Raw genomic sequence first — 13366 nt, forward strand, 5'->3', positions numbered from 1 at the left:
TTACTATTAGATGTCGGGGTGTTGACCTATTATTATTGATTTTGAGAGGGGTTCTCTGTGCCTCCTGGATTTTGCTGCCTGTTTCCTTCCTCACATTAGCGAAGTTCTCTGCTATTATTTGCTCCAGTATACCTTCTGCCCCTCTGTTTCTTTCTTCATCTTCTAGGATCCCAATTATTCTAATGTTGTTTCGTCTTATGGTATCACTTATCTCTTGAATTCTGCCCTCGTGATCCTGTAGTTGTTTCTCTCTCTTTTTCTCAGCCTCTTTATTTTCCATCATTTGGTCTTCTATATCGCTGATTCTCTCTTCTGCCTCATTTATCCTCGCAGTTAGTACCCCCATTTTTGATTGCACCTCATTAATAGCCTTTTTGATTTCGACTTGGTTAGTTCTTTTTATTTCTATTTATTTTATTTTAGTTCTTTTATTTCTTCAGAAAGGGTTTCTCTAATAACTTCCACGCTTTTTTCAAGCCCAGCTAGTCCATATCCATTGAACTCTAGGTCCGACATCGTACTAATGTCCGTATTGAGTAGGTCCCTGGCTGATGGTACTACCTCTTGTTCTTTTTGCTGAGGTGATTTTTTTCGTCTTGTCATTTTGTCCAGAGGAGAATAGATGAATGAGAGAACAAAATGCTAACAGGTTAACAACATCCCCAGCAAATATACTCTATACAATTCAGAAAAGACCAGTGCTGAGAATACTAGAATCCTTCTCAAATCAGAATGTTCAGTTCCTGGGCGCCTGGGTGGCTCAGTCATTAAGCATCTGCCTTCAGCTCAGGTCATGATCCCAGCGTCCTAAGATTGAGCCCCGCATCAGGCTCCCTGCTCCGCGGGAAGCCTGCTTCTCCCTCTCCCGCTCCCCCTGCCCGTGTTCCCTCTCTCGCTGTGTTTCTCTCTGTCCGGGGTACCAGCTGGGGGTCAGTCCGGGACCCCGCCACCTTCCCGTGCACACCTGCCCTGGGTACCTCCCCAAAGCAGCGCAGGCTGACTGGTTCTTGTTCCCGGGTGCCAGAAGTGCGGATACACGCGGGACTACTTTTTGCGGACCCCTGCAGAATGTTTTTATAAGTCTTTTAAATATAAAATGTTGAAACTTTTTCTGAAAGCTGCAGAGCTGATATGATATATCCTACTGATAAAAATGATACTTTGTGGCTGTTTTCTTATTACAAATTAATTATTTCAATCATCACTTAACTGTATCTCCCAATTAAAGTGCAATTTTAAGTGCAGAAAATCAAATTGGACCCTTCAAATAAATGAATCCCCAAATATCAAACGTTTTAAATAAACTAAATTTGAATCCTATTTCTAATCTTTCTTTCATTAAAAAAGTCTCTAATCATTTATGTCAAAACTGGACCAACCAAATGGAGTTACTGTGTACCTATTTCCATCCTTAAACCACACATTTGGTTCACAAATCAAGTAATTATGTGTACAAAGGGATCTTGGGAAGTGCAATCACTTCACTGGCACATGTAAGTAAAATATGAATGCTCGATTTCCATCTTAATGCATGCAAATGATAGACCCACACATACAGGCATTATAACTGGCCCTGTGCATAGCCTGTCACTTTGGCTATTGAATTTAAAAAGATATCCTGTTCCTCCGAGCATGTTGAACAACATTCAGCAGGAGAATTGTCTCCAATTCTATTTTTGTTTAAATTTCTTACTTTCATTTCTAAATAAATAAATATTGAATTCTGATACTGAATGTATTTTTATCTTTTGCCTAAGAGTGTTGATATATTATTGTATTTCATTTTATAGTGAAACTGGCATATTATCCTTTTTGGTTCTATAATCCTTGTAGGGCTTTGGATCTGGGATTTACTAAAGGTATGGCCTAACCTCCTTGAGACTTTATGTCCTCATCTGGGAAATGGGACTGTATCCATGGCTGCCATGTACAGTACAGAGGCTGTACACTGTACGGTGGGAAAGATGCTTGCACACCTGTACACAGTAGCTCACCCTTATCAGTTACAATATAGGTTTAATCTTTCTAGCAGAGGCTCAAAATTAGAGTGACTTGATAAGTTGCAAGTTTATTTCTCTCTCATGGAACAATCTGATTAATTTAATGTAAGCACATCAACACTAGTATGGCAAATTCACAGTGCCAGGGACCCAGGCTCCCTCTCTCTTGCCCTTCTGCCATCCCTAGGCTGTTGTCCTTATACACATGATCCAAGAAAGCGAACTGGGACATCAGCATTTTAGGCAGCAGGATGAAAGAAGGGACGAGGAACCATGTTGCCATCCTTGAATGACATATCCTCGAAGTTGCTCGCGTCATTTCCTCTCCTGTGCTATTAACCAGAATTCAGTCATGTGGTCCTTCCTGGCTGCAAGAGAATCTGGGAAATGTTGCCATTTTCCCGGTAGTGGTGATCCAAGCATGCTATGAAAGAGGTGTGACCGACTGAGCAGACAATTAGTTGGGGGGAGTATATTGATTTTATTTCCTTATTTTCTGTATTCTTGATGCGCTGGCATTTGGAGCCTTGATCATGGAGAGACTGCCCCTCCTAGAGCTAGCTAATTCCTCGAGATGGTAAATAATTCTCCTGGGAATGTGCCTTCCATATACAAACCAACCAATCCGTAGCCCACACCCCCAACCAGCCCCTTTATCAAACACACACCAAGCCAACACCTACTCTAGATCTCCCCAGGGCAGGTACTAGACCACTAGGGACCATCTCTCTAGCCCCAGAGCCTGCCAAAACTATTCAAACTATCCAATCCTGAAGTTACTCAGTGTACCTACCCTGTCTCACCCATTACTTCCCACATACTAAATAATAAAATAAAATAAAATAAATTAAAATAAAATAAAATAAAAACTAGTAATAAAGCCTCTGGGCCATGCTCTGCTTTCACCCCTTGTCTGACTCCTGACCATCCCTGGTCCTTCTGCGTGTGACCCTGTGTGGCGTGCAGGGCATCTATTTCTAGAGATCTATGTGTGCAGACTTCTTCCTTCATGACAATCATTTCCATGTTTGATGTCTTACCAAATCTAATAAAAACAAACTCTGGGTACATTTCCAACTTAGGGAACAACTAGATGCCTCTGCCAGAAGGCCTATTATTATCTTCCAGATACGCTACACAGGGATTGTTCAAAGATTAAGTGACTAGTGAATACTAACTTTGTAACTTTGTAAATACTAACATTCTGCACAAATATAAAGGCAGATATGCAATCCAAGTGTAAAAAAATCTTTAATAGGAAAATTTTAAATTTTTAACATTGTATCATACAGTTGAAATTAACAACTTTCACCTCAAACTTTTATTCTGATTTAGTAAACACTGTAAAAGGAATGGCCAGGGTTGGAAATGTGAAAGATGAAATCTCATCCCAGTGGTTGGTGGTGAAGGGGAAAGTAGAAACTGGATCCCCCAAGTTTTAGAAACTTTCCAGAGTCTTCTTGTCTTTATTTTGGTTGATGATAATGATGATGGAAATTTTTACCATGAATTACTGAAATTTTACTTGGTTTTCCTTTTTTTACTACCTTTAACTTTTATCATTGAGCACATGAGTGAGAAAGGTGGAAAGACAGACTCTTCCAATTTGTTGCCTTTAACTGTTCACACGGAAAAAAGAGGGGTTTTTTGTTTGTTTGTTTGCTTGTTTGTTTTTATCCGAACTATTTGTCACCTGTTGGACTTCAAATGCCACTCTTATTACAAGGAAAAATCTCCCAGCAAAATCTATAACAAAAAATATAATACAGTTAATTCGTATGACAGATTGGTTGTGTGGTTGATAAACTTATGGCATAAAAGAATGACTCAGTGTACTTGTTTATATTACACATTCCTGGGTTTCACTCATAGAAATTCTAATTTAGTAAGTCTGGGGAAGAGCTCAGGCATCTACATTTTACGAGCATCACAAGTAAGATTTTTAAAGATACATTTCTTTGGTAACACCTTTGAGATATAATTCGCATACCATACAATTCACATTTAAAGTGTACAATTAAATGCCTTTTATTATATTTATAGAGTTATGCATCTACCAGCACTAACATAGTCCAGAGCATTTTCATTACCACAAAAAGAGACACCACACACATTAACAGTCAACCCCATTTCCCCATACTGTTCAGCCCTAGGTAGCCCTATTAATCTACCTTCTGTCTCTGTAGAGTGGAATCATACAATATGTGGTCTTCTGTGTCTGGCTTTTTTTCCCTTAACATAATGTTTTCAAGGTCCATCGATTTGTAGCATGTTTCAGTACTTCAGTCTTTTTTATTGCTGAATAATATTCCCTTGTGTAGATATACTATATTTTATTTATTCATTCATCAGTTTATAGACATATAGGTTGTTCCCACTCTTGGAACAGTGCTACTATGAACGTTTGTAAGCAAATTTTTATGTTGACATGTTTTATTTTCTCTCAGATATATAGCTAGGAGTGGAATCGCTGCAGCAAATGAGTAACCTTTGGAGAAACTACCAGACCACTTTCCAAAGTAGCAGTACCATCTTACACTCCTACCAGCAGTGTACAGGCTTCTAAATTCTGCATATTCTCAACAACACTTGTTATTATCTGTCATTTTGATTCTAGCCATCTTAGTGGCTGTGAGGTAGAACCTCATGGCTTTGAATTGTGTTTTCCAGGTGGCTAATGATATTGAGCATCTTTCATGTGTTTACTGGTTATTTGTTTATCTTCTTTGGAGAAAGGTCCATTCATACAATTTGATCATTTTAAAAAATTAGGTTGTCTTTTTATTATTGAGTTGTAAAAGTTCCTTCTCAGATCTATGATTTGCAAAAATTTTGTGCGCTGTCTTTTCACTTTCTTGATGGTGTGCTTTGACACTGTGGAAGTTTTTAATCATGATGAAATCCCATTTTTAAATTTTTTCTTCTACTGCTTGTGACTTTGGTGTCAGAACTATAAAATACAGATTATTTTCTACAGTGGCACAAGGTACACATTGAAAAATACTGATCTAGTTGTAGATGGTCCTTGATTTGAACCAGTTCATTCATTTGGAGTCTGCTCTTGTGGATTTATTGAGAGCTGTCCTCTGTAGGAAGATTAGCCGAAGCCATGGCCCAGTAACAAGACAATGCTTTCCATTTATTCGTTCATCTAGTGGCTATCCCCAAGTTTGCAGGCATTGTGAAAATTAGAAAGAGGTGCCAGCTGTGGGAAAATAGAGTCCCTTGGTAAAAGTCTCAGTAGGGTGTGTCAGAGGTGGAAGAAATTTTGCCCCTTGCTCCTGTCGGTTATAGACGTTTGCTGGGTCAATGGCTTGACTAGCAGAGCTTGGATGCTATTTCAGCCCCTGCTCATTTGCTTGGCTGGACACTTGTATAGTGCAAAGATTGCACAGCCGTACATGGTGGCCCTGGCCAATTTATCAGGTGCTTTATTTTCTTGTCAAATCTTGTTAACTCTGTTGTGTAGGTATTGTTATCACTGTTTTGCCAGTGAGTAAACTCAGGTAGGTCGGTTGGTTTGTTCGAATTCATGGAACTAGTAAGTAGCGGAACTAAGATTTGTGCTCCCCTCCTATGACTTCAATTCTAAAAGGCTTTCCACTCTGCCACTGTTTTGTATTCTGTTTGTCACTCAGGTTTTAAGACCTTAAAGCTTATTAAATTCCTCTATCTGAAACCAGATCAGGAACTGCCAGACACGTCGGGAACCTATTTACCTTGCTGGAGTCTGCACTCAGATTACTACTTCCTTCCCGTTGCTTCCCTGTATCAAACCCCTGGCCTTCTAATTTAGGACTTTCCAAGGCTTGGCAGTGTTTCTCTTCCCTTATTGCTGAACCATAGCCAGCTCTCTTCTCCCTTCATGGAGTTGCCAAAATGCTATGAATCAGAGGAAATCCTGGCATTCGGTATGGAATTGCCTTACCACTGGATGCTGGGAGGCTTCTTATTCAAATGAGACGTAAAGGTCTAGGATATGAAGCACATGCATACCTACAGTTACATAAAGGCACAGATAGAAAGCCGAGGGGCTATGGCAGAGGAGACTGGAGGAAAGGCTTTTGTAATTTCTTTCTTGCTGGACTAATCTGTTTTCACCATCAAGAGTCATCTTGCTGCATCTCTAGACAACCCGACAACCTGCTTTTCTCCTCACCAATATCTCTTGTGCTGCCTTCCACCAAGCCGTATGCCACTATTTTTTTTTGTGGAAAGTACTGTCCATTTTCCCTCTTCTCCTCAAGGGAGAGGTGAAGGGGAGACTCCAAGAGAAGTCACAGAAATTGAGGATGTTTCTAAGAAGTGGAGCTCAGCATATGTACTCAGAAAGGGACTTTGTTGATCGTCCTTGTGCCTACCCTACAGGAGCGAAGGTATTTGGTAAGAAGTAACTGGAAGGAGAGAGGGCACGGGGAGCCTGAACTCCCACTATTTGATCTGGCAAAGACCAGGATTTGGATTTTTGTTTGTTTGTTTGTTTTGTTTTTTAATGAGCTAAGTGATAGAGCAGGAAGTAGCTGTACTAAAGCTGCCTTGCTGGTGTCCCAAGAGTAGCCTGTCAGACTTGGGGAACAGTAGCAGGGGTATGGGGCGTATCAACTGAGATTGAGTTGAGGAGGGTGAGGGGAGAAGCACAATGGCACCTCCCAGGGCAGGAGATTGCACAGCAGGATGTCCTCTAGAGACTCCTGGAAAGTGCACACGTGTCCTCTAGGCGGCCAGCATTGGGACACCTGACCGACAGAGGGCATCAGCTGCCAGTTGCTGTGGTCCAGGGAAGCTTTAATGATCCCAGAGAGGATTCTAACAGCAGCCGGTAAGGAAGAGGGTCTTGTCCCTTTCCTTCACCCTCACTTCTGCCTGTTTGTAGCAGAAATGCTGAAGCTAGAAGAGAGCGAATACAGAGGTCCCAGAGCAGCCTGCCCAGCCCTGCCCCATGCCAGAGTCAGGCAGGAGCAGGAAGGGTAAAAATACAGACATCCTCCTTCTCTGGTTTAAATCCCTTGAGCCGCAGGTAGAGAAGCTTTGGTGGAAGGAGAGCCTTAATTAGTCTATGAGATTACATAGTATTTTCAACTATGTAAAAATAAGCATATGTTAATGAAAAGTGTACAGAGAGTTATGGAACTTTACTCTCATGGTAAGGGGGCATTTGACACAGCAGTTTGGACAGTGATTGGGAACAAAAACAATAGCATTCGGGTTGTTATTTTTTAACCTGGAAGCTCACAAATAGCCTGGTTTCAAGCAACCGAATTTTTCATTCACCTTTGTTTTTTTTTTTTTTTTTTTAATGTTCAGTTAGCCACTGTATAGTACATAATTAGTTTTTGATGTAGTGTTCAATGATTCATTAGTTAGGTATAACACCCAGTGCTCATCACCTTTGCTTTTTACTAGCCCCAGTCCCACTGTTTCCTAGGCATCAGCCATCCGTCTGTCCCCAGGTGAACACTGCCGTCCCTCAGCTTCTTCCATTTCCCATCTGGATCCGCCATCTCTATTAGGCATGGCTGGATCATTTTAGGAAATGATTCCCAATTATAACCCAGATTCCAGCTTCTTTCTCACTCTCTTGATACCTGCTTCCCCAGTTCCCTCTCCAAAATGCAATTGTCTGTCACAGGAGGTATTCTTTCCTATTTTGTTTATAGATTCATGGGCCAGTCTCTATTTATGAATAGTGTAAAATTGTGCTTTTTGTCCTGACAATACATTGCCTCAAAGATAAAAAGTCAAGAATGTACATTGGAGAGTGCAGATTAACAGTGTTCTTGGTTAAGACCCCCTTAGGAAGTTACATTATTACCACTTGAGTTGCTGGGTATTTGGATCCCTCAACTACAAGGGGAAAAGGGACTTTCTTGGCCCCTAGAACAGGAACTCAGGTGGAGTCATGGGCCCCGGTCGCACATGGCAAGGATAGGTGGCCCCAAGGGAGGGAGCTTCGTAGGGAGGCGGCATCTTCCCTGCCTGCTACATTTTGGTTTCAGCCTTCCTTGATGCTTCAGAAATCCTGGTGTATTGGTCCCCTTTCATCCTTGAAATCTCCCTACCATTGCCTCCTCCCCTTCCTAAGCCTATGTACAGCACACTGGCCTCTTGGGGATTCATAAGGGTGTTTACTATGGCGGGGGGGGGGAAGGGTAAGCAGAAGAAGAAAAGGAGAGAGTAGATAAAGGGAATAAAATGAGTCCTACCCTCCACTAGTTTCCCACCAGCCTTCCCTTGGATCGTTTAAAGTTATGGTCAGAATCTTAGGATCCCTCCAGTGGGAATCAGTCCACAGACCAGTTTTGCAGGGCCTTTTGAATGTTTTAAGAGCAGGAAGCACTGGACCAACAGTCCCACATTCCGATTGACTAGGCTCCCTTGCTTCCAAACGTCTTACCATTTTCTATTGTTTACTTCTCTGCCTACTTCACTCTTTTGTGGTGTCCTCATGGCCTTTGTGAAGCATTTGAGTTTTCACTGTTTCTTGAGGCAGAGACTATCTTTTATTCCTATCTTCATTTCTATTCTTTAATGATAGTCCTTAGGACATAGAACATAATCAACAGATGTATTCATTCCACGTCTATTAACACATATCTGTTGAGCACCTCCTACGGGCTAGGCACTGTGCTAAGGAGCTGTGTGAGAATGTGAACCGGACACATAAAGACCCTACTCTCGCACAGCTTCCGTCAGTGATGACATGTCGAAAGTAAGAGGAAGTCCGCATTAGGTGAATTTACAAACTAGATCTATCAGAGGGAGAAGAGGCACTGAGATTTAGACTAGGGATCCTGCTAGTGAGGCAGCCCTGGGTGTGACCAAGTAGCTGTGATGTGATCCTGGCGTGGGGAGCATGGCCTACATGGAAGGAGCCGTGGCTGGATTCACACTCCTCCCTGATACCTTAAAACTTGCAGCCTCATCTTGCCCCAACCGAGGCAGGAAACCTCTTGTTGCCAGTCCTGCCTTTCTAGCCAGCCAAGTGGTGATTAGAGTATTGAGAATTATAGCAGATGTGATTGGTACCCCACCCGCATCCCCTTACCTTTATTATTTCCATGCAGGCTGGCCCAGTTTCCCATCACAACCCCTGGATCTTTTAGCCTGAGAGCCTTCTCTGGCCACCAGAGCCCAGGCTGCCGGCACATATACCGAAGTGGCAGGAGATTAACACCCCTCGGAAAAGCCCTCAACCAACAACAAGTATATAAATAGCCCAGAAGGGATACCTCTGCGGTGCACGTTCTCTACTCTTTCTCAGCAGTCCCCAGTGGGATTAAGCTCTAATTGCCTGTAGTGACAGCCTGCTTGAAGTGTGTCCCCCACTAGTCTCCTTCCCTTCCCTGCCTCATGCCTTCTTTATAGATGTTTCTTGGTCTTGCCTCCTAAATGAACTGCTTGCATTTGAATCCTGGCCTCAGGGCTTGCCTCTGTGGGAACCCAAACTAAGATAGACAGCACGCTTTTTTGTTTTTCCTTTTAAATTTCTGTGGAAAATGCCTTTGGAATTTTGATAGGAATTGCATAGAATCTATAGATAGCTTTGGGTAGTAGGGACATTTTCACAATATTAACTTTCCCAGGATATATTTCCATTTATTTATGTCATCTTCAACTCTTTTTCCTCAATGTCTTATAGTTTTCAGTGCCTAGTTCTTTCACTTCCTTGGTTAAATTTATACCTAGTATTTTATTGTTTTTGATGCTACTGTACATGGGATTGTTTTCTTTATTTCTTTCTCAGGTGGTTGTTACTGTATAGAAATGCAACTGATTGTTGATTTTTACTGAAACTTTACTGAATTCCTTTATTAGGTATGTTGATTTTTACTGAAACTTTACTGAATTCCTTTATTAGGTCTGTCAGTTTCTTAGTGAAGTATTTAGGATTTTCTATATACAAGCTCATGTCATCAACAAACAGGGACAATTTTTCTTCTCTCTTTCTGATTTGAATGCCTTTTATTTCTTTTTCTTGACTAATTGCTCTGGATAGGACATCCAGTACTGTGTTGAATAAGAGTGGTGAAAGTGGACACCTGACCTTAGAGAAAAAGCTTTCCACCTTTCACCGTGGAGTGTGATGTTAGCTGTGGGCTTGTCATATATGGCCAACCTTTTATCACGTTGAGAGTAAAATGGTGGTCGCCTGAGCCTAAGGGATGGGGGAAATGGGGAGATGTTGGTCAAAGGCTACAAACTTTCACTTATAAGATGAGTAAGTTCTGGGGATCTAATGTAGGGCGTGGTGACTACAGTTAACAATAGTGTATTGTATACTTGAAAGTCGCTACGGGAGTAGAGCTTTAATGTTCTCACCAGAACAACAGCAACAGAGTGTTAATTATGAAGGTAAAAGATGTGTTAACCAACCTTATTGGGGTAACCATTTCACAGTATACACATGTATCAAGTCGTCACATTGTATACCTTCAACTTACATAATGCTCTATGTGATTTATATTTCAATAAAGCTGGAGAGAGATATTGTGTGAAATGATATGGGGAGAGGAGGCAGTCGCAGGTAACTACCATCAGAGAGAAGTGACAAAAGTTCCCCCCAAAAGTTGCAGAAATGGGGATAGGAAGGGCTATTACACATCCTCAACTGCAGTTTTGAAGGAAGCCTATAAATTCAATACAATATTTAGAATCAAGTTATTTCAGCTTTGTGATGACTAAGAAGAATTTTTAGTGCCTGTTCTTTTCTCTTGTTTTCTGATGCCTACATTTGATACCCATGTCCAGCAGCCAGAGACCCTGATGTCCTTGGTGTGATCAATTTCCCTGACCTTCCTTTCTTGCTAGGATGGCATTAATGCTTTCCTTCCACCATTCAACTTTGGTTTCATTTATCAACTCTAGAAGACCTTCAAAAACTTAAAATGAACCCTGAGTACATGACATCTACTGAACTATTTTTATTGTGGAAAAATAAGAAACACAATTTCTTCATATACAACAAGATTAATGCCTGGACTCAATGTCAGTAGAATATGTGCATGCAAGTGATTTGCCTGTAGAGGATATTTGTTGAGCTATCATTCTCCCCTGATCCATTTGTAATCAGTGACATGTTTTTAAAAGATGGCTGATTAGACCAGCCAATGGACATACACACACACACACACACACACACACAAATGCTTTTTTCCCTTTAAATTCATTAGTCATTACATAGATAAATAATAACCTTGGCTACTCCAATAAATTAATTTTTTCTATAGAGATTAGAAACTTCTTTAGGCTGAGAAGCAATCCTTACCTTTTGAATAATGCCTGAATGCCTAAGGTCTAAAACAGTACACATTAACAGTGCTCGGTAAATGCTTGTTGGATTGAACAAAGAAAATAGAAATGAAATTGAGAGCAGTCTGTTTGTGATAAGTATTTGCTGAGTCTTACAGATATTCTTCTCTTCTTTTTTCTTGATGAGCTATCGCAAATATTTAATGTCCTTTGAATTGCAGGGTTAAATGGGATCATTCATATTTTTTGACAAAAGCCTAAAGTCCCTAGCATTCAACTTGTCCTGCAATTCTTTTTGCTGAAAAAATTAAAATGGAATGCCTGCCTGTTACTTCTGTGTCTTGTTCTGATACGTATACTGGAGTTCTCCAAAGGTTCTTCTCACTACGTCGAACTTCCTTTGTTTCCTGTCTTGCTTCCCACCTTTGCTCACCGGAGACACTCATGATGCCGTGGTGGCTTTTTGCACCATCCATAGAGCTTTCATCAAATTTCTTGTCTCTGGGTCCCATTGTACTCTGATTAAATAAATGGAAGCTGGTACTCACTGAAAATAAACAGCAACTGCAGAAGTCTTGCCTCTTAAGAAAACCTCTGCGTTGTTCCCTGCCCTACCGCATAGATTGTAAGATCTCTACCGCTTCCTTGTGTTCAGAAACCAAATCCTTCAGTTCATCTTGGTTCAGTGAGACAAATGCTTTATAAGAAGTGACCTATATTTCTCAGGCCGTAGGAGGGGAAGAAAAGAGTTTGAGAAAGTGACCAAGGAGGGGAGTAAGGTCGATACTATCTCTGATTCAATTTAGTTGGACTGCTTCATTTATGCCTTAATCTTTTTCTTTATAAAAACGATGGCATTTTTGATACTCTGCTCCAAACAGCTTTCTTGGGGGCGAGCGCAGATGTGCTGAGCCATTTGGCTGCCGTGTGGACCGACTCAGAGAACTTCTCTTCTCCCTAATGAAGTCATCCTCTGGGCAGCCCAGCCTTTCCCATCACTCCATGTTGGAACTTGGCTTTCGCTTGCATAGTTCCGTCGTGATGTATATGGTCTTCCAGTTAAGTTCTGGAATGATCTGCCCAACCATGAACAGGACATTTACAGCAAAGAAGGAAAAAAAAACTTTTACTGAAAGAAACATTTTACTGTAACATTTTGATTTGGGGGTTGGGGAACAAGTCTCACCCTGGGAAAAATCAAATTTTTCATGGCTTTCTGAAGATATTTGTCTGTGTTTAATTTCTCTGAGTAATTTATATACTTCAGGCTAAAGAGTAATAAGATTGCCACCATCACTTTGCCTTTTGTAGAGTTTCTTTTATTTTTTAAGGAAGGCAAAAAGACCTCATGTTACTTCTGCATTTCCTAGAAAACCAAAGAGGATTTAAAGTGTTGGATAAATGATCAGTCCTTAACCTATTTAAAAAAATAATAATGAAGCAATTTTAGAGGTTGGCTTCCTTTTTCTAGGCACTGTGGAATTCATTAAAGGTACATTTTTTAACAACACATTTTTTTCACCATCCACAGAGGATATTGTGCCTAGGATCAGCCAGATCGGGGACTTGAAATGCGAACCTATTTTCTGCATATAGGTGGGACTGGAACCTTGTCATCCCTAGTGCAGCAAAAGATGATACCATGTCTAAGAACACTTCACCTGATCACTAAAAAAGAAGACTTGAAATGTGATGCTAAAGCTCAGAAGGAGGTTCAGATGAAGATAATGAAATTCCCTGTACACCCACCTGCCAGCTACACCTTTCTTGTCCAGTCATTGGCTGACTGCCCCTGACTCCTGCCAAGTTCCTGAAGACAAGATCAAGGCAACGAAGCAAGGCACGCAGCTTCTGGCTTCTGGTTTCTTGTAGACACCAGCACTAGGAATGAAGATCTTGCTTTATCAATACCTGGGACTATGGAGTTTACATACAGAACATCCCCAGTACAAGGACATGATTTAAAGGGGGATACATAGAATGAGATTTTAATTACTGTTTGATTCAGACTTGAGTGTCATGGGCAAAGTAGTTTTAGTTATAAAGGTTACAAAGATATACTTTCCCATTCAAAACCTTGTGATAATTTTTCAAACGTGGGAGAATCAGAAATAACT

Source organism: Zalophus californianus, chromosome 5, assembly GCF_009762305.2.
Source record: "Zalophus californianus isolate mZalCal1 chromosome 5, mZalCal1.pri.v2, whole genome shotgun sequence".
NCBI lineage: Eukaryota > Metazoa > Chordata > Mammalia > Carnivora > Otariidae > Zalophus > Zalophus californianus.